The sequence below is a fragment of the Hemicordylus capensis genome, chromosome 4 (genome assembly GCF_027244095.1).
Source record: "Hemicordylus capensis ecotype Gifberg chromosome 4, rHemCap1.1.pri, whole genome shotgun sequence".
Classification (NCBI taxonomy): Eukaryota; Metazoa; Chordata; class Lepidosauria; order Squamata; family Cordylidae; genus Hemicordylus; species Hemicordylus capensis.
In genome coordinates, this window is record NC_069660.1 from 146,443,799 (window position 1) to 146,467,004 (window position 23,206).

Sequence of the window (23,206 nt, forward strand, 5' to 3'; positions counted from 1 at the left end):
TCATGCTCTTACCCCGTGCCTCCCAGATGACCAGAACTATACTTGCGTCTGCTTGCCCAACCCCCAGATGTTCTGGTATTATTTTTTAAAAATGGAACAGGGTTCTCCAGATATTCCATGATGCATCGCATGAGGAGTAGAGTGGCAGCCCTCAGTACTCAGATCTCTGTTCTGCCCAGCTTCTCTAGCCATATAACTCTTTGATAAAGATGGCCACCAGTTCCAGGAAGGCACTAAAAAAAACACATCCACTCAGTCGACCAAACTCAGAGGCAGGACTGTTTTCCTCCTACATCAGTTTGGACCCAGGTTTGAATAGGGTGGGCAGAATTTGCTCTCTCCTACCCAGCTTTTATGGTCATGAGAGCCGCCATAGTAAACAAGTAAATAACTAAGTTAGTAAGCAAGTAAGTAAAGCTGTATATATAGTCCCACCCTACACTTGCATAGCCTATCCTGGTCCTCATATTTCTAGCTGCGTCCCTTTCTTGAGAAGGCAGATCTGGCCACGGGCATGCCTTAGTCACGTCATGGCTGGATTACTGTAACATGCTCTATGTGGAGCTGCCCTTGAAGAATATTTGGAAACTGCAGCTAATGCAAAATGTGGCAGGTAGGATTTTATCTGGATCTGCCTGCTGGGATCACATCACACCCATTTTGAAAGAGCTGCACTGGATACCAGTTTCCAGGTCCAATTCAAGGTGCTGGTTTTGACCTTTAAAGCCTTTATCAGTTTGGGTCCTGGATACCTGAGGGACCGCCTTCTCCCAAGGGTTGCTGCCCACTTGACGAGGTCATCTGAGGGGGCTTTGCTCTGGATGCTGACAATGAGGGAGGCTCAGCTGTCATGGACATGGGAAAGGGCCTCCTCTGTTCCTGCCCCCGTGCTCTTACCCCATGACTCTGGAATCCTACCCCGAGACTTACCCTGGGGGGAGTCTTACCCCGAGACTCTGGAATGCTCTCCTGATGGCTATTCACTCCTTGGTCTCCATCAGTTTTTAGAAAGCATTTGAAATCATGGCCTTTTACCCAGGCCTTTATATGATTGTCTCTACTGCTGCTTCTTTGTATTTTGTATGGTTATTTTATGCTTGTATTTTAAATCTTTTTAATCAGATCTATGTTTTTATATTTTAGCTTATATTTTAAATGTGTAATTTTTATAGTCTTGTTTTAATTTTTGTGTGTACCGCCTCGGGATTGTTGTAATGAAAGGCGGTATATAAATGTAACAATAGATAAATAAAAATAAATAAATAAAATTGGTGGAATAAAACAATAGGAACTGGCTTTTTAAAATAAGAGACAAGTTTTACAACAGGCCCATGGATGAATAATTTTTAAGCCTTATTGATTCCATTTCCTTTTCTCTTAGTAAGAGCTTTCAATGCTAGAATTTCATTCCCTCTTTCAAAACTGTTATTGCTACTGCTACTTCAAATACACACACACACACACACACACACACACACACACACACACACACCACTCTTCAACCAAAGTTCTCAAAGTGGTTTACATAGAAAGATACATAATATATAAATAAGATGGCTCCCTGTCTCCAAAGGGCTCGCAATCTAAAATGAAACATAAAGCAAATACCAGCAACAGCCACAGGAGGGAAGCTATGCTGAGGTTGGATAGGACCAGTTGCTCTAGCCCTGCTAAATATAGGAAAATCACCACTTTAAAAGGTGTCTCTTTGCTTATTTAACAGGTATAAACACATCTATTCCTGAGCCATCTCAGTGGGAAACATGCTTTGCATGCATAAGACCACAGATTCAAACTGTGGCATCCCAGTTAAAAGATCTCTGGTATCCGGAATGAGAAAGACCTTTGCCTCAGACTTGGACAGCTCCTGTTAGGCAAAGCAGCAAATACTGGTTAGATGGACCAGTGACCATACTACAGAAGGTTAGTATGGTTTATGTCATTTCTTTTTCCTCTTGGCTCTGTTCACTATCGTTACCTTATTTTGAATACATTCAACTTTTTAATAAGAAGGTTGGAGAGGCATGACAGCTAATTAATGCTGATCTTTGCCTTTGACATACTATTCCGTCCCACGTACATGTCAATCAATTTACTTTAAATGTCCAAGCCCTTCCACACTCTTTTAAATCCTTATAATTACCAATTTGTTGAGAAGCAACATTGCATGCAATTATATACAAGCAACTCAATCCATATCCGAGGGCCAGTGTGATGTGGTGAATTGACAGACCACCAGTCTCTTCTTTTGGTCCATTCAAGGCTTGAGAATCTCTCATCTGCAGTTTTGTAATTACTGGCAGGCAGCAGAGGTTGATCAGCTTATGATAGATAGATAGATAGATAGATAGATAGATAGATAGATAGATAGATAGATAGATCAGGGGTGTAGGGGTGTGCATGGACCGGTCCAGGGCCATGCAAAAGACCTCTGGACTGGTCCGGAATTCAGCCGGTCCGGTGGTTCGGCGGGGGGTAGAGTGTCTTTAAAGGCAGGGGCGTAGTACTTACCCCCTCCGCTCTTCCCCCTCTGGTGCTGGACTTTTCTAAAGCATTCTTGGGGCGGCAGAGTTCCTCCCTGCCGCCCCTGCCCCCGTCGTTGTCTTCCAAGTTAAGAAGCAGAAAAAGCTGGTGCCACACATGCGCCCATTGCAGCGCATGTGCACCCATCACCACTGCTGGCATGCGCGCCGGCGGCAACAACGGGCGCACACATGCCGCAATGAGCACATGCGTGGCGCCAGCTTTTTCTGCTTGTTAACTTGGAAGACAATGACGGGGGCAGGGGTGGCAGGGAGGAACTCTGCAGCCCCAAGAACATTTTAGAAAAGTCCAGCGCCGGAGGGAGAAGAGTGGCGGGGGTAAGTACTACCCCCCCGCCCTTAAAGACACACTCCCCCCAGTGCCGGACCATGCCTCCGTGGTTCCGTGCACATCCCTACAAGGGTGTATCTAGGGGAGAGGGGGCTTGTGTTCACCCCTCTCTCTGGTAGCCCCTTGGAGTGAAGGAAATAATGAAGAAAATAGGGCGGAGTGGAGCTATCTGGTGGTTGGTAGGTAGGTAGGTAGGTAGGTAGGTAGGTAGATAGATAGATAGATAGATAGATAGATAGATAGATAGATAATAGGGCTGTGCATCACACTGGCTGATCATTGGAACCTATGTGATACCAGCTGTATTGGACATTTTCCCATTGGATACAATCTGATTAAAAATGCATCTGACAAAATGACACAAACCAACACAGTATAATATTGCATTGTATCAATACTGGATTGTATCAGTTCCCCTCATCTGAATGATGAATGAATGTAGAGGGCTCCCCTACTATCTTCTAACTGGAAATCTGCTCCCTTTGGGCTGTGGCATTGGTTGCACTTTAAAATCCCCGCCGCCCCCAGGCAATCACCCCAGAATGCACTAGGGAAGGACACAGAAGCACAACATTGCACCTTTTCTCTGGGGAAATTAGTGATTAAAGCTGTCTGTGCCCTGTAACTCTATAGTTACAGCACATGGACACTGTTTATCAGTTATGACTGATTATTATCACTGCAAGGAGAAATCAACATTTAAACGTAGACCTTTGAGTATAAAGACAATAGCTGATTTTGTGCTTGAATTAGAGAGCCATATCTTGCCAAACATCAATATCGCCAGTTTCACTGCTATTATATAAGGTGATGGGCAGTCAGATTTTAGCTGGAATTTCAGAACCACGTGCATTGATTAGAAAAGACATTATAAAATCAATTCATTCCAGAACAATTCAGTCTGCTAAGTATACATCTTAATTGCAAATGGTCTTTTATTAAAAGTCCATTAAAAAGTTAATTAAAGTAATAACTTTGTGAAAAATGATTGTGTCGTTATAGTTAAAAATCTGTTGGTCTGTGTCATTTCCCCCCAGAGTGTATATATAGCTGTAAGATTTTCCACATATTTTTGGTCAGGATTCGGGAGTGTGCCGTACTCCTGTACTTTCTATTAAATAATAGAAATATTCAATATTTCAACCTACACCCCAGATGATTAGAATACAGCACACTTCTGCATCTTGACTGAAATTGTTGCACTCTTCTTGTTATGGAAGTGATTTTGGAAAGCTAGTTAGTGTTTTGTTTTGTTTTTAAAAAAGACTATTTAATGAAGTAACTATCTACAAGTCCCTGATGTTATAAAAGGTATTTCCCACAGCATATAGTCTGGAAAAGCACATTCCATATTACAAACACATCAACAGAAATGATTAGATATCATGTCAACCAGTATTGTTCTATGTCTTATATAAAATGTTTCTGCACATTGGCTTAAGCTGATGGGCACAAGTTGTGGTTTGTGCTGCTGAAGGAGAAGTGTGCTGCTTTGCCTTGTACACTTGTGATGTTATTTGGTTGCTGGTTTTGTTATTCTATTTCTAAGCATTTTCATCCACTCTGGACACAATTTTGTGGATAAGTGGCATTCAAATAAACCAATGAGGGAAGGAGAAGGAGGAGCCAATGTTACTCCATACAAGAAACAGTGCATTGCTACAGCAGCCAATGGAACAAGGAATGGATGACAAGGTGTGCATGGAACCACGGAGGCGTGTTCCGGCACTTGGGGGAGTGTGACTTTAAGAGCGGGGGGTAGTACTTACCTACCCCCGCCGCTCTTCCCCTCCGGCGCTGGACTTGGTTAAAACATTTTTGGGGCAGCAGAGTTCCTCCCTGCCACCCCTGCCCCCGTCATTGCCTGAAATGGCTGAAAGAGCTCCCAAAGTTCCAAGAAGTAGAAGCTAGCAGCAGGCGCAGGCGCCCGCCATGGCGCACGCACCCGTCGCTACCATCAGCAGCGCAGACAATGCATACGTCACAATGACGTATGCGGCATGCGCGCGCCACCAGCTTCTACTTCATGGAACTTTGGGAGCTCCTTCAGCCGTTTTAGGCAATGATGGGGGCGGGGCGGGAGGGAGGAACTCTGCCGCCCCAAAAATGTTTTAACCAAGTCCAGCGCCAGAGGGGGAAGAGTGGCGGGGGTGGGTAAGTACTCCCCCCCCGCTCTTAAAGCCACACTCCCCCAAGTGCCGGACTGCCAGACCAGCCGAATTCCAGAGCAGTCCAGAGGCCTTTTGCATGGCTCTGGACCGGTCCGTGCACACTCCTAATGGATGATAGATACATATTTCAGAAATAATTCTAACTTATAGAATTATTTTGGACCTAGTCCTAACCTTGAATTTACATTGAACAGAGCTGGGACAAGGCATTTCCCTGCTAGCTGGGCAAAGAGGAACCTTTTAAAGTGGAGATTCTCTTTACTGAGCAGGGGGAGATCAACTGGACCAATCCAGCTCCAGAACAGCATCCCTCCAGTGGCTGTTGCTGGTGTCTATCTTATGTTTCTTTTTAAATTGTGAGCCCTTTAGGGACAGGGAGCCATCTATCTATTTTATTTATTATTTCTCTATGTAAACCACTTTGGAAACATTGTTCAAAAGCGGTATATAAATATTTCTTGTGGTAGTAGTACACCCTAGGCAATGTTTAAAAGTTACACCCCCAGCGAAAGTATGAAGTACACCGTTTTACTCTCGAAATTGTTCCCCATGTCAGTTCCTGATATTCTCCGAATTTGTCAGCAATATTTCAAGTTGGGTGGGGAATATCAGATGAATGTTGGGAGAAAGTTGGAAATGGTAGTTGGTATGTTCACATGCCATGTCCCCCAGGAGCATGTGCTCTGCAGGAACCTCTGGTTCCTATTTTACTTTAGGGTGGTGGTGTGAACCAGCCCAATATTTATATAATTGGGTCCTGCTGCTTTCTCTTCCTGCCATAAATAACTTATTTATAGCTTTCTTGAGAAGCAATCAGTTTGTTCATTAGAGATGTGTGAAATGATTTGGGTACAAAATGATTTGTACCTGAATCTGGCCAATTTGGGTGATTTGTAGACAAAACAAATCACCCCTGTCCTCAATTGCCCAGATTCAGGTACAAAACAAATCACCCCCGATTTGGATTCAAAAGATCCAGAGATTTAGATCTCAATTTTGTGGCCAAAGTGGGTTGGGTGGTAGTGCCCAATGGGTGAAAGCTACCACCCAAATTTCAAAGAAATTGGACAAAGAGGTGATTTTTAAAGAATTTTTGAATTTTACGCATCTTTTTCTCATAGGGAATAATTGAGATTTCAGCAACCTTATAGCTCCATGTGGGGGGAACCTGGTGGCCCAGAGTAGGTCTGTGGTGGGTAGGAGTGCCCAATGGGTGCAAGGAAGCTACTACCCAGATTTCGAAGAAATTTGGCAAAGGGGTGATTTTATAAATGATTTTTGAAGTTGGCATGTCTTTGGGGTAGAAAAGGGGTTTCAGGAGCAGAAGAGTGGGTCAGGTGGTAATGCCCCAATGGGTGTGTGGGGCATCTTGGGACTTCGAGGGGCCGGGCAGCCCCTGATCCCCACCGCTCCAACTGGCTCCATGAAGGAGCCAGTAATCATGTGGGCCACCCAGGGATGGCTCAGCGATTATCTGTGGGGAGGAGTAAGTTAACCTGCTCTCCCCACAGACCCGCTGGAAGCTCTTCTCACCAACTGTGAGAAAAGCTTCCTTATGTTGCTTCTCCCTAGTTCCCTTCTGTGCTGGATAAGGCTTTGAGGTCTGAGCACTGTTAACTAATGAGGATCTCCATCTCAAGCCAGAAGACTCACATTCTAATCCTTCAACTGTGAAACAATTATTATAGCAAAGGAGAGAGAATGAGGTCATTCACACAGTCAAAAACTGTGTTCATCCCAGGTTTGGGAGCTGTGATCTCCCAATTTTAAGTTGTGTGGAGGGAAATTTGAAGGAAAACCTGGGCAGAAGTGATTGTGTGCAAGCAAGGTAGGAGGGAAACCTGGGTATCATTTGCTCCTACCTTGCTTCCACACAATCACTTCTGCCCAGGTTTTCCTCCTACCTTGCTTTCACACAACTGAAAACTGGGAGTACACATAGTTCCCAAACCTGGATAGAACACAGTTTTTGATTGTGTGAATGACCTCTATGTGTGCTCTTTTTTTAACTCACAAGGGCTGACACCCTGTGTAGCACTTTTCTAGTGAAACAATAACTGACAGCCAATGCTTCCTTGTCATGTGAGGGGGGAGGGGCAATTATAGACCATCTCCTCTTTCCTCTTCAGTCCATTATACCTTCATAAAATATGTCCCTGAGGATCTAGCAGCCAGTGCAATACTAGTCTGGATATCAGCCAAAGAAAATATTGCACTTTTAAAAAAAAAAAAAAAAAGGTGAGTTTATACGTTTTTAAATGAAGGCAGTGAGTTTATACATTTTTTAAAAAAATGACATTTTGATTGAAATTTGTTTGGGCCACTGAGGACCCAATAGAACTGCCCCATGACCTGGGCCCTAGCATTCTATAATGACAGAATGATGGACAGCAACCCTAAATCTGTGGCTGACCACCTTGCCCCCAAACAACATGTGACAGGAAGGAAAGGGCAGGGGTGTGGGAAAATGATAGACATCCCATCCGAGATAGCTAAAGAGGCTCAGCATTCTGGCATACGAGCTGATGATGCAACTGTTTGTTATAATAAAACAACAACAAAAAGTTATCCTTTGCCACAGATAACTATGAAAAGAGAAACAGCTTATACTAGATGGGGATGAGCTATTTCTTTCTTCTTAACAATACTAATTGAAACGTTTGTCACTGCTTCACTGGAATTATGCTGCTGAACTACCAATTTGTCATGGCCTAAGACTAAGATTCAGGAAATTCCTCTTTGCAGGAGGAGGCTACCTGGGCCCTAAATGCATACAAATTAAAATCCCCTGGCATCTTTGGAAACAGTCAATGGAGAATTCACTTCCACAAATTCACCTACTGAAGGGGAAGCAGAATCATCCTCCAGGTACTCTAATCCAGGGATTCTCAATGTTGGGTCCCCAGATGTTATTGGACTTCAACTCCCATAATCCCTATCCCCAGTGACCATTGGTTGGGGATTATGGGAGTTGAAGTCCAATAACATCTGGGGACCCAACGTTGAAAATCCCTGCTCTAATCCACTAATTGGATTAGAGCAAAAATCTAACCCACTAATTGGCTTGTGAAAATCAAAATTGGAGAGGTTTGGAGAGAGTCCAAAACTGAACTTGGCCAGTACAGTTTGAATCAGACTTCTCTGACCCATTTCCCCAATGGGAAATGGGGGTTTTGGGTTTTGTTTTAAGGTATCGCAGCTGGGGGGAGGGTCCTTCTTTTGACTCATATCTGCCAGCCTGTGCATATCTCTTTATAAAACTTTTTTTCCAAGTATTTGTAGCCCATTTACTCACAAGCAGCCAATTCCTGTTTTTCTCCTGTGATTCTCTGATGCGAGGTAACTTCCCCTTAGATTCTCTGATGTTACCTCACTTCCCCTGTGACTCTGTAGTGAAGACAACTTTTCTTCCAGGTTCACAGTGAATATATCCACAGTTACTTTGAAAAAAAATAGTTTAAGATTTGTCTGACTCCAGCCCCACTCTGACACCAACCCCGACCTCAGTTCCAACTCTGATCCCAATCCCAATCTCAAAATTAAATGGATCCAAAGGACCCTGAACTTACATTTTCAGAATCAGATAGAGTCAAACTTGATCCTGTCTTTTGTGTCCATACTAATCACCAACTCCTGTAGTGTTCCTTGTGTATCTGACGATCACAAGAACAGTTGGATCACCACTTAGCCAGAGTGGTGATCTACCAGCTCTCCATGCCATGCAAATAAGTATGCCTCAGATAATTCTGTTAGTCCATCTCTTCACTTATACCTAACATTTTTGTGTATAGTGCTTCACAAGTATTATATTCCTTTATACCTTAAAACAAACCTTTAAGTGTTATTATCCCCATATTGCAGATGGCTTGCCTAAGGCCATATAGTGAGTTCATGGCATAGGGGACATTTGAATCAAGAAGTTCATAACTGATTCATAACTCATTCTCTTAGATTTATCTTGGTCATTTGGGGTCTAAAAAACAATCAAAAGCTTCCCAACCTGGTCACCCGGAGGAGAGTCTTACTTGCTGCAGGAGATCAGGGGAGTGGCTCTTTACAAGCCTAACCACTCCAGTGTAGCTTTCTTTTTCATTAGAGAAAGCTACACAGATGTATTAGAGGATTCAGTGCCTAGTAATTGGTTCATGTGATTCATTGATTGGGTTCAGAGAAGGCAATGGAGATGGTGCGGTTGAAAGAGCTGGATATGTTTAGCTTGGAGGCAAGAAGACTAAGGGGAGATAGGATAGCAGTCTCCAAATTCCCGATAAGGGTGTGCACAAAACTGGTTTGCCCGGTTCAGTTCGAATTTGTGCTGGTTCAGGGGTTCTAATTTGTTTGTTTGTTTGTTTGTTTGTTTGTTTATTTGACTCACTGCCGGGTCCGGGTCAGTGGCAGTGGCCACGGGGGTGGATGGGTGGGGAATGTAATCTCCCCCTCCCCCATGGGCCTTTTCTCGCTCTATAAAGAGCCCTTTTTAGAACAGAAGGCCAGCGGGTGGAGGGGGAGATGGCAGAGACCCCCTTGTGGCTGCTGCTGCTGACCCAGACCCGGTGGTGAGTCCAAAACAAACAAACAATTTTTTTTAACTTAGAACCCCTGAACCGGCTCCAAGCTGAGATCAAGCCCAACCAGGCCTGATCCAGCTCGAAGGCAAGCCCTTGAGCTGGCCCAGTTTGATGGCAAACCAGCTCGACCTTGAGCCATTTCGCACATCCCTAATTCTTTAAGGGCTGTCACAAAGAAGGAAGCGTGAGATTTTTCTCTGTTGCTCCTGAGGCATGGATTGAAATAGCTTAACTGTAAGAGCTTTTTGGCAGTGGAACAGACTGCTTTGTGCAGTGGTAGGCGCTGAAGCTTTTCAAACAAAGGCTCAGAAGGCATGTGACAGGGATGCTGTAACAGTTTCCTATATTTAGCAGGCACTGGATTACAAGATCTCCAAAGTCTCTTCCAACTCTGATTTTATGGTCAGAAGGGAAGACATTTCAACCAACATTTCCTTGCAGTAAACAAAAAACATTCCCCGCATCTGAAAATAAGGAGGTAGAATTGGCTTGACAGCAGTTGAAAACTGATCACTTGTGATTTGGAGTAACAGAGATTTCCTAAAATTAATTAGAGTACATCTCCAGTGTTCTAATGCAGCCATAATTTGTTTTCAGAAGTTGTCTTGGCTAATGATTCACAGAAAGCTGCTCTTCCATTTTGATGTCAGATTCTCTCTTGAGAAGTGTGTTCTGTATTATAATTTTAAAGTGCTGTCATTTCAATTGTGCAATCAAAATACTTAAAAATACTCTTTTCACTATTTTATCAGCATTAATTAAATATGTGTAGGCCACTTAATGTTTGCTGCAACAAACTGTCACTAGAAATAAAACAACTTTTTAGTATTCTCAGAAAATAATTCCATTGGGAGAATTACTGCTGCTGTGACCCATTGCTCCCACACCCCAGCCTCAAAGAAGACAAAGACACATTCAGATTGGATAAGAGGGCCACAACTTTATTAAATGATCAAATTAGTGAACTGTGTATGGAACAAGCTCCATCCCCCAATAGAGTGGGCCTCCCCCATGCCTTGAAGGAGCAACACACCCAGACTACAGGATAGAAGCAGGGTAAACCTGCTTCATCTCCATCATCGTCAACCCCAACTCCATCATCGTCAACTTCTAGGGCTTCACCCCCCCCCCTCGCCGACTAGCTACACAGACTTTAAGGTTTTTGAAGCTCTGAAGCAGGTTTCATGGCGAATCAAAGTCCCCGAGCTGCAAAACCTCTAAGGACCAATTGACCAATCCACCCTTTTTAATTGACCATGGGAGCTCACTGGTCTCCAACCCTTCTACATCTCCACCCAGTTACATCTCTGTAACTGCCACAAAGGGAGGTCAGCCTAGCTTGGCCTTCCTCCCCCACCACCATCCAAGATTTCAACAAGCTCCATCTGGAAGTTAGCCAGATACAAATCGCATGCTTCTGTGGACAAATGAACCCCTTCAGATCCAAATAGGCATGGCAATGAATGTGCGATCCCTGGTTGTGGGATAAACACACCACCATGGGCCACTGAAAGCTTACCCATGGCAACATTAACTTTTCCCCTGGCCATTTTTACTCCATGCAAATTCTGCATCCCCCTCCAGACCCTATGCTGCAGCCAATCGGCCCAGACTATAATCACTCCAGGAATCCAGCAACGAATGGTGGCATAATCAGAGGTGGCTTGTTGAATCAGGGAGAGCCCAGTTCACTTATCCAAATCATTTTCGCCTAGGTGTACCACCAAAACCTCAGGAGGGATGTTAACCATTCAATACTCCCACAATGCTGGAAGCAACTGGCTCCACAGCATGCCCAGTGTTCCCAGTGTTGGGCATGCTTCCCCAAACCAAGTTGGGTACCAATTGGAGAGGTGCTGACTTGTTTGTAGGCCCAGAAAACAAGGGAATGGCCACAGATCAGCACACGCACAGGAACTGCTAGGGATGTGCATAAAACCGGTTCTCCCGGTTCGGTTCGGGTCCGAACCGGGTCCGAACCGGACCAGGGTGGTTCGGTTTTGGTTTTGCCGAACCACCCCCCAGTTCGGTTCGGATCCGAACCGGTTCGGATCTGAACCGAACCGGTTCGGATCTCAAAAAATAGCTGGTTTGAAAGGGGACCTTGTGTTCTACCTTCCACCCAAATTTCAAGTCGATTGGACCTTCCTCTGATTTTTGGCGATTTTTTAAAGTTTTAGTGACTTTGGGGCAGTTCGGGGGCATAGCATGGGATCTGGGCAAAAGGATTGGGGTGGGGTGGTAGTGCCTAATGGGTGCGGGCTACCACCCCAATTTCAGGGGGATTGTGCAAAGGGCTGATTTTTGGTAAATTTCTGAAAATTTCATGTCTTTGGGGCAGATTGGGGCATATTGGGGCAGAAAGTGGGGGCGGAGGCAGAATAGTGGGGTGTGGTGGTAGTGCCTAATGGGTGGAGGCTACCACCCCAATTTCAGGGGGTTTGGACAAAGGGGTGATTTTTTGAGAATTTTTGAATTTTTAGTGACTTTGGGGCAGTTTGGGGGCAGAAAGTGGATCTGCCCCAAAATAGTGGGGTGGGATGGTAGTGCCTAATGGGTGGAGGCTACCACCCCAATTTCAGGGGGATTGGGCAGAGGGCTGATTTTTTGAGAATTTTTGAAGTTTGGGTGTCTTTGGGGCAGATTGGGGGCAGAAAGTGGATCTGCCCCAAAGGAGTGGGGTGGGCTGGTAGATAGTGCCTAATGGGTGGAGGCTACCACCCATCCCCAATTTAAGAGTGATTGGGCAGAGGGGTGAATTATGGTGAATAGAAAGGGTGTGAATTCTCATTCTATCATAGCAAATGAGATATTTTTCAATTAAACAACTCTCATGACCCCACTTTCACTTTTTCACACTTTCCTTTACTATGAATAATATGAGGAAGTAATCAATTTAGCACACTTCACCTTATGAAGACAAACCTCATACAAATAAATTCACCAAAAATCAGCCCTTTGCCCAATCACTCTTAAATTGGGGTGGTAGACTCTACCCATTGGGCACTATCACCCCACCCCAAAATTTTACCCCATGGCCCCTTTTTACCCCCCCGAATCGATTCGGATTCGGATTAAATCCGAATCCGAACCAAATCAAGGGTGATTCGGGTGACCCAGATTCGGGCACAAAACAGAACGGGGGTGATTCGGTTCGGGTCTGAGCCAAATCACCCGAAATCCCAAATTGCACACCCCTACTAAGCACACACACAGAGAAGAAGCAGGAGGCGGAGTGTGGATTCTATGATAGCATATTAGAGTGGATTGATGGTGTCTCATTGAAAATCTCATTTGCTATCATAGAATCCACACTCAATACCTCAGAAACAAGAGAACCCTGTACCCATGGGGGTGCCCCTACCAGAGATCCCTGTACCCCATGGGTTAGAAACCCATGGGGGTGGTTGGCACCCTATGTGCACTACACCACCACTTGCTCTGGGCCACCCCAGCACCCCCATGTGCACTTATAGGGCTGCTGAAAGCTCCATTATAACTTATTATGAGGAAAAACCTTAAAGACGCGTAAACTTCAAAAATCACTTAAAAATCACCTCTTTGCCCAATTCCTTTCAAATAATTCTGATAGCTTCCTTGCCCACCCTAGGAACTACCACCCACCACACTGCACTCTACGACACCCCTTTCCCCCCGACGTGAAGCTATACATTTGCTGCAATCCTAATTATTCTCTATGAGGAATTCAAAAACACTTAACAATTCACCAATAATCAGAGGAGTGTCCAATTGCCTTGAGATTTTTTGGGTGGTAGGCACCCATGCCTGTCTACCACCCACCCTGCTTTTGTGCTCCTAGGTCCTCCACAACAGGGGATATGGACTGGTTCGGGTCCCATTATACTCAATGAGAAAAATAATTAAAAATATTTCAAATATTCATAAAAAATCATAGGGGTGTCTGATTGCTTCAGGGTTTGCATGGTTGTTGGCACCCATGAGTGCTCCACAATAAGAAATAATGGCCTGGTTCGGGTCCCATTATATCCTATGAGAGAAAAATAAAAATATTTTTCAAAAATTCATAAAAAATCGTACGAGTGTCCGATTGCTTTGGGGTTTGGGTGACAGGTACCCCTGGGTGCCAGCTACCATCTGACCAATTTTCAGCTTTCCGAACCGATCCGAACCGGTCCGAACCGGTTCGAAACGAACCACCCCCAGTTCGGTTCGGATTCGAACCGAACCAGGGGTGGTTCGGTTCGATCCGAACCTCCGAACCGGAACCGGTTCGGACCCGAACCGGTTCGGATCCGAACCGGTTCGCACATCCCTAGGAACTGCTGCTCTGCCAGCACCTGCCACAAAGAACAAGAGAGTTGGAAACTCAACTGGCAATAACACAACATTTCTTAATGCACATAACACATAAACACTTTGGACTTTCAACATCCAACACACTTAATTTCCTCATCCTCAAAGCCCATCTGATGGGCGGTTATCACCGCCCCAATCCAGAAGGAGTGCAAACTAAGGAGGTGAGCCAGTTCATCCAGCTTAAGGAAGCACTTTTCTCAAAACAGCCCACAGCTGATGTTGTGTCAAGGGTGTGCTGTCAGTGTGCACAGCGTGCTCCCACCATGCTGGGCTGGAGCACAACATATCACCGTAAAGCCCCAAATGGGCACAACATATCATGCCCCACTACAACAAGTTCGACTGTCTGGCTCTTGCCTTTCTGGTCGGTCTTAGATTTAAGCAAGAGCAACTGCAACCTTGATCATTCAAAGGAAAGGTCTGCAAATTGCAACCACCAAACCTTAGGGGCCTGGATACTATGGGGAAGGACCTTACCTAGCCTAAAGGCCCCAGAGAAGGAAATTGTTACTGCTGCCTGAAAAAGCCCCACCTCAGACCTCCCATGGGGAATTACAGATAGATTGCAGCTATGGAAGAATAGCTTCCAGAAGCTCAATGGTAACAGGCCGCTTCTGATCTCAAGCCCAGGGCTGCTCTCTAACCCAACTCTCCAGCATATGCAGGATTGTGTCATCCCCAGTGGTATCCAGCATCCCCCTGGATTGCACCTCAAAGTACAGCACAGCCAAGTAGCCTGCTAAGGTGGAAACCGCCTGCCCTCAGGAGTGCAGGAGTACCAGGTACTGCATGAGGTGGTCAGATGGAATAGGTCAGCTGTCTAAGAGGCCTTCTTGCTGCCCAAATGCATGGAAAGAGGCTACTTCACTGGAGTACCTAGCCATGGTACTGGGAGACAGAGATGCATCAACAGCCCAACGAACCTCTATCTGCCAAGCCTCCAAAGAACCTCTGGAGAACCTCATCTCCAGGTCCACATTGGCTTCTAGAGCTAACTTCCTGAACCTCACTACCTGGAAATGAGATAGGGCATCAGCTATCCAGCACATACCTTGCTAAAAAGAGGATGTTATACTGCCGGCACTGGAGGACAAAGGGACGCAGTAGCCCTATTACCCTGGGTTAACAGGAGGTTTGTGAGTTCACCACCCAGACCACTGTCTGATTGTCACATCAAAAATGGACGGTGGAGTCACAAAGCTCCTCTGCCTACAGGTACACAGCCACAACGATAGGGAAAAGCTCCAGGAAAGTGAGATCTCTCATGATCCTCCTCAACCCCTCTTAAGGGCCACCATGTGGAGTACCACTTACCCCTAAAATAGACCCCAAATCCAAGGCCCCCAGCTGCAACTGGAGCTCAGCCTCCAGAAGCTGTTCAGCATGCCAGAATGACACCCCATTAAAGTCCTTCAAAAAGGAAGCCAGGTCACCATGCATGCCCTCAGTAATTTGCACCCTGTGGTACAGCAGCTTAACCCCAGTGGCTGCATCACACAGGCACCTAAAAAAGGCCCATCCTAGAGCCACCACCCTACAGGCAAAGTTAAGGTGGCTGATAACCACTTGCAGCTCCCTAAGGGTAGTTTTCTTGGCTGATTCCAAAGCCCCAATAAGCTCCCTTAGCACCTCCAACTTATCCTCAGGGAGGTGACTAAATCCCACTATAGTGTCCAGCTCAGTGCCCAAAAAGGACAGTCATATGGAAGGCCCTTCGGTCTTACCTTTGGCCAGTGGAACACCCAACTCCCTAGTCAGCTGGACAAAGCTCTCAAGTAGATGGTGACATAGAGCAGAGGCACCCCACTCAACAAAATAAAGTCATCCAAAAAATCTGCCATGGACACGCAAGCCTCCCTCCTCCTTAATGCCCATTCTGTGTAGATGCTAAATGCCTAAAAAGCAGCACAAGAAACAGAGCATCCCATAGGAAGTGCCCTGTCAAAGTAAAACTTACCTGCAAAGGTGAAGCCTAGCAGGTCAAAATCTAGCGTATGTACAGGTAAGAGGCGGAAGGCAGATTTGATGGCGCACTTTGCTAACAGGGCCGCAGAGCCACAACCCCTTACTATCGTAAATGCTTCATTGAAGGAGGTATACTGTACCAAACAGAGGTGTTTGGGGATCCCATCATTAACAGATGACCCCTTAGGATGTAAGAGATGGTGAATCAGGCAGAATTCACCTGGGGGCTTCTTGGGAACCACCCCCCAATGGTGACACCCACAAGTTAGGAAAAGGGGGTGAGTCAAAGGGCCCAAAACTCTACCAGCTGCTACCTCCTTGGCTCTTTTTCTAATCACAACCTCCTCCATGCCCACCTCAGAGCACAGATTACATGCAACAAATGCCTCCCACTGCGAGAACGAAGGGATCCTAAAACCCTCATGAAAACCTGCCCACAAATAAACAGCAGCCTGGTGATCCAGATAATTCATTAACAGGTGAGATAATGCATCTAACCTAATTGGGCTGGGCCCCTTTACCCAGAGCTGGTGAAGGGGGATTACCCTTCTTCTGGTTGGATTGGCGGTTTTTGCATCCTGCGTTCCAGCCCTTTGCCCAGTTGCAGGAGGAGCTGGGTTGCTTGGTGCCATGGAAACATGTGGTGGAACCTACATGGTGGTGAACTGGTACAACGTCCCCCACTATTAAATTCCCAGCATACAAAGTGGGGTTGAACCCACTGTTGGCTGGCATTTTGGGGTGGGGGGTGTTGGAGGAGCCTGATGGTTTGGACAGCAAATGGCCACTGTCAGCTCTGCAACCATCCACAGGCACGAGGGGGGGATGATGAGAAGCCACAGCTCATCTGGGGGGCATCACATGGGAGAGCAGGGTCTAATACTGCCCTCATCCTAAAGCTTTCCTTGTAATGGGCCCATGAGGTCCCAGCGAAGACCACGATGGCCCAATGAATAATGTCCATATACTTAACCAAACCTGGGCCCCTAGCTGGCTGTGCCCTGAGTATTACACCCATGGAGATGCTAAAACCCAAGAGCCAGTTGTTCCAGGTCCATTCCACCAACTTACACTTAGAAACCTCCTGTTCCTTACTGACATCACCTTCCTTCTGTTTTCCTCCATGCTCACAGAACAGCAAACTGAAAATACCTACGTACCCCCCTTTTAAGAACTTGTCCTTTGTGGTTGGCTATAGGTGGTCCCCAAGCAGAAGGCCCAAGGCTCTATATGACAAATGCGGAGGGGACAGGACCATCCCCATGGGACAGCCACCCTGAGCCCCCACAGCTGCTACCATGTTACCCTGAGGTGTTGGTCCCCACCAAACTTGCTCCACCACCCTTTTTGTTGCAGGACCCACCCCCCACCCGGCAAGCCAAGCAATACCCCAGACACCCAGGTCTGCATAGGAGTGGCCCAGAGAGGGTTGTAATCCCAACTACCAAAAGGAGGCATGGGCCAGAGATACATGGGCCACTGGCTGGTACCCCGGGTCTCCTTCCCTGGGTCTATGTCTGCCTCCTTCCCTCCTTCCCTCCTTCCCTGGGTCTATGTCTGCCTCACCTGATGGGCTTGGTCTAGATGGTTCTGCTGGAGATGAGTCTGGTGGCAGTGGCACTGGCACAGCAGAGGTCAGAACAGGAGGTGCGCTATGTAAAGGTGCCACTGGAGGCTGTTGATCAGGTCCAGTGGGCTCCGACGGGACCGGTGCAGGCTCATCTTTATCCTTCTCCAAGGATGCCAAGCTGTCAGACAAAGATTTCAGTAATTCTGCCCATGCTGCACCCCTTGTATGCTTTCTGGTTTTGGTAGGCACACCTGAAGGGCCAGTCTTCTTTTGCAGCAGGGTCTTCTTATTGTGCTCCAGTGCCTCCATCCTGTGAATCAATGCTCATATTTGTACCATATCTCCTTCATCCTCAGATGGTGATGACTGGGGGAGTGGTCTCCTGGGATTTTTAATGGGACACACACACCCCTTTCCCCCAAAGCTTTCTTAGGTGGCATGGCAATGTATTTTTGCAATATCCAGCAGCTCTGCAAACAACGGACCCCACAGCACTGTGTAGCAAACATAGCCTGCCCACAAGTCTCGAATGCACCCCTAATGGAAATTAAAATTCTAAGATGTTCAGTAAGACCTTTTAAAACCCCTGCTAACTGGGCAAAGAGGCACCTTTTAACGTGGTGATTCTCTTTATTTAGCAGGGGGAGAATAACTGGCCCTATCCATCCCCAGCACAGTACTTCCAGTGACTGTTGCTAGTGACTTATGTTTCTTTTTAGATTGTGAGCCCTTTGGGGACAGGGAACCATCTCATTTATTTATTTATTATTTCTCTATGTAAACCGCCCTGAGCCATTTTTGGAAGGGTGTTATAGAAATTGAATTAATTATTAAATAACAACAACAACAACAACAACGTTTTGTTGTATGTGTGTGTGTGTGTGGGGGGGGGTTTAAACAAGGGGGGATTCACTCTGCTGCCAGAAGCTCCAACCCCCATCCTCTGGACACCCCAGAGGGCCAGAAATCCCAAGTTGCCTGGACTGCCACAGCCCAATTGCATTTCCTCACCACTTCTTGAGCTTGCCCCCCACCAGAGACGATCTCCCACTTGAAGGCCAGTGTCACAGATGCTCCCCAGCCCATGGCTAGGGCCACTGTAGATCTGGCTACCCTGGCCAAACATGCTCCCACCTGAACCACAGGGCAGCAGCCCCACTCAAATCCGAGAGGCCAGAGCTGCTGATGCTCCCAGCTGCTCTGGCCTGCTAGTCGACCTGCGCCACTTCGCCAAAACTCCCTGTTATACCCAGGTGGGCTCTCTCAAGCCGAGGCAGTGAGAGCCACTGACGAGTCTGGCCTGCTTGGCCCTCTCTCCAGCACCCGCACTGCACTGATTAAGCTCCCCACTGGACTGCAAGAGGCCTAAACGCGTGGTTGAGAAGGAGACGCTAAAGCGACCTCCCTTCCCCAAGCCAAATGAAACAAACTGAAGAGTGGAGATGGGGAGCTGCCCGAATGGCATGTAATCCCCGCCCTCCACTCAAGCCCTGCCCAATCAGGACACTCCACGAGGCTGTCTGCGGAGAGAGTGGGACAAAGACCCATCCCCAAGCACAAGGCTCAGGGCATTCTGTGGCATACAAAGTGGGGATATGGCTCTTTCTTTAGGCTTATTTAGAAAGGACAATGACACCAATATAGTGCTTTCATTGGGAAAAGAGGACAGGTCTCCTGTACCTTTAATAGACTCACAGAAGAGGGAATTTCAGGAGGGGCAGCTTGTCAGGCAGGGGAAAGAAAAGTTGCACCTGTTGAACTTTCCTCTTCTGTGTGTCTATTAAGGGTACAGGAGACCTGTCCTCTTTTCCATCAGGCAACCCTGCACCAATGAAGAACAAAACATTGAAATGTAGCTTAAGACACATATAGCAACTAAGGTGGTGGCTGCAGCCAACCTCACCTGGGGAAAAACCATGCTAAAGGAGTTTAAACATGCACCAGATGTTCAAGGGATTTTCTCTTGGCTAAAGGCTCATTTACCTAAAAGCTCTTTTAAACTATTGGCATTGCTATGAATTTGGTACAATCTGTGTACTTGCTTCTACATCCTTATAATATTCCATGTACAGTTGCTAACATATTATTACAGTGCGCTATATATTGAGTGCACTCTTAAAGTGAAACTTAATTGCATAAAGGCAGACTTGAAATTTGCATGTCTTAGGGGAAAGTGCATGTTCAGCAAATAACATCCATTTGGTATCACCATACATGACAATCCTTACCCAGGTTTCATACTAATTTATGCATACAATTGTCATTGTAGAGAATGTACAGTGGCTGAAATTCAGGCTAATGCACACAGGCATCTTTGTTGTGTTGCTGAAGATATACTCAAAAGTTGAGCAATCTCTTTATACAGTGTACTGTGCTTGATTGGCCAGCAAACTCGCCTGACCTGACTCCATAGAGAATCTATGGGGCATTGCCGAGAGAAGGATGAGAGACATGAGACCAAACAATGCAGAAGAGCTGAAGGCCGCTAATGAAGCATCCTGGTTTTCCATAACACCTCATCAGTGCCACAGGCTGATAGCATCCATGCCACGCCGCATTGAGGCAGTAATTGCTGCAAAAGGGGTCCAAACCAAGTACTGAATACATATGCATGCTTATACTTTTCAGAGGTCCAATATTGTTCTATTCTACAATCCTTGTCTTCTTGGTTCCATGTAATATTCTAATTTTCTGGGATTGTGGATTTGGGGTTTTCATGAGCTGTACGCCATGATCATCACAATTATAACAAATGAAGGCTTGACTTATCTCGCTTTGCATGTAATGCGTCTGTCTCATATATCAGTTTCACCTTTTAATTTGCATTACTGAAATTAATGGACTTTTGCACGATATTCTAATTTTCCGAGTTTCACCTGTAGATGAGAAATCAGCATAAATTGCTCCTCCCCCTGATTAACACCAAAGGCTTAGTTTGGTGTAACACAAAAGGCTTAGTCAGGAAGTCAGCACTGTTACACCAGTGCAGAGCTAGCCTGGATATCAGCCAGCATCATGAGCTTAAGACTCCAGAGGGTCACAACATGTTAGAATCTAACACAGTGGTGCATAACTGATTTTTCACCTTTCTAAATGCGTCAGTGATGGTCACAAAGAGAAACAGCTGCCTCTTTAGCAGGCTTGCAGACAGCCTGCAAGCAGAACAGTACCTTGCTTTACCTGTCTTTCTGTTCAGTGGAAAGGATCAGAACAGCAAAGTTAGTTTTTGTTCTGCTGTGGCTGCCAGGCATGAGCTGTTGATCAATGCATCATTCTCCTCCAATAATCCAATTATCCGCAGCTATGCCTGGAAGCAGCAGCCACACCAGCAGCAGGGGTGCCATTAAGCATGGCCCTGGGGGCTCAGATCCATGTGCCCAGTCTCCTAGAGCAGGGATCCTCAACGCTGGGCCCCCAGGTGTTAGTAGACTTCAACTCCCATAATCCCAAGCCCCATTGGCCTTTGGTTGGGTATTATAGGAGTTGAAGTCCAATAACACCTGGGGGCCCAACGTTGAGGATCCCTGAGGGCCCCATGATGTTCCCCAAGGGAAAATAAGTTCCCTTTTGTATTTCTGCAGTGGCTCGTCCAAGAGTCCTGAAATTTGGCACAGATGTAGACAGGTTATCAGAACTCAGTGTTTTGATTTCAAAGCAGATTGGTCAATCTGTTGATTTATTTTATTTTTTATTTTATTTTTAAAAATTTCCAAAAAAAGTCCTATAAATGCTTGTTTCATGTCAGAAAATTACAAAAACTTCTTCAACTGAATCCCTCTCTGGACCATCATTCCACCCCCCATGTGGAGAAATCTGCCCATTGCCTTCATAAAAAGGGGTAACACCACCCCCTTTTCACCCCCCTTCATATTTCCAGAATAGTTCTGAAATTGAGCACAGATGTAGGACAGATTAGCAGGATTCTATGCATTTACTTTGAAGTGGATCGACTAATCCATTAATTAATTATTCATTATTTTAAATTTTTAAACGCTTTTTAAAATCCTGTAAGTCGCTTGATTCATGGCATAAAATTACAAAAACATCTGAAACTGAAGCCCCTCTTGGGCCAGCATTTCACCATGTAAAACATTCTGCCCTCTGCCTTCATTAAAAAGTACAACATGCCCCCATGAAATTGGGCAACCATATAGCCCAAGATTCTAGGAAATGGGTAAATCCTGTGCTTTTTAATGAATTTCCCCTACTGCAGTAAAGCTGCCAGAAAGCGTTATTTCTATCTGTAGAGAGTACTCCATACCTAGTGCAAGTGGAACGAATGCTACATCTGATTAAACAAGCTACAATTAAGACAAACGTGTTATGCTCAAGTTGGTTTGTGATCCAAAGGTTGTGCATGAGAACTGCGCAGCAAGGGGGCATGTGTTGGGTTTCCATCCTGCCCCCCTTCTGAATGCATGATACATCCAAGCTGGTTTGAACTGCGGAGCAAAAGACAAGTTAGTTTGTGAATAGCCAAGAAGCTGTGTGACTCCATTAGGGCTTGTGTAATCTTTTGGGCGGGAGGGGCAAATGCACTTGGGCCCAGATTTGTGGTTTGTGTGTGAAATGTATATATACAGAGAGAAGATGCTTGGGGGGGGGGGCATAACCTCATTAGGCCAGGGTGGGTCAAAAATTAGCTGCACTAGGGAGCAGCAGAACAGAAACTTTGCTGATGAGATCAGAGGTGTAGCTATAATTGAGCAGATGGGTTCAGAGAACCCAGCCCCTGCCCCAGCCCTTGAGGGCCCCCAGCTCCACCCTCCCTATTTTCTTCATTATTTCCCTCATTCTGAGGGTTCACTGAGGAGAGGGTGAACACAGACCCCCTCTCCCCTAGCTACGCCCCTGGGTGAGATCATCTTCATTCAGTGCTGAATGAAGTAAAGATGACCATGCAGTAAAGTAGCTTTTCCAGCAGCTTTTCCTCTTTTGGGAGTGGGCTTGCTTGAGGGTCAGGAAAAAAGCATCTGCAAGCCAGATTCAGCACATGGGCTGTATATTGTGCTGACCATAGTTAGATAATTTTAAAAAATCAATGAATGAAGTAATATCAGAGGAAGCTTCCTGATAATCTTTCCTACATTTCCTTATTTTGTTTGTTCCATTCAGCATCTATCTGTGCTATTACATTTTCCCAGACATCTTTGTTGAATGCCCTGAGAGACACTGAATCCAATTAATTGTAGAACAGTAATAAAGAATTAGTTTTAAAACAGCTTTAAGAGAACAATGACTACATCTCCATTGACCAGCCTTTTTATTCCCCTTGTATCTGCAGCACAGCTGGTAAATGTCTTTTAAAAAAAACTAGCCTGCTGTCTTGTGAGGTATTCCATGTAAAGCTTTGCCGCTAGTAAGCTAATACCAAAGGAGAGCAGATAACAGGCAATGAAACAGTTTGCTTCACTTGAAGCTCAAATGGCGAGACATTTTCAAAAGGAACCACAAAGAAATCCACAAGATCATCAAGATTACTACTACACAACAGGTCTGCAAAACTTGTAACTCATCAAGGAGAATGTAACGGGATAGTGTATTTTGGCTTGGCTGGGGCTTGAGAAACATCGGTCTTTGGGCCAGACCATGAAGGTGTGAGTTTCATTCATTTAAACAGAACTGAAACAAAAATATATGAGGGTGAGAGTCTGATTTTATTAAACAAAGATAGGCTAATCGAGTACATGCTTTGAATGCAGAAGATCTTCCGTTCAATT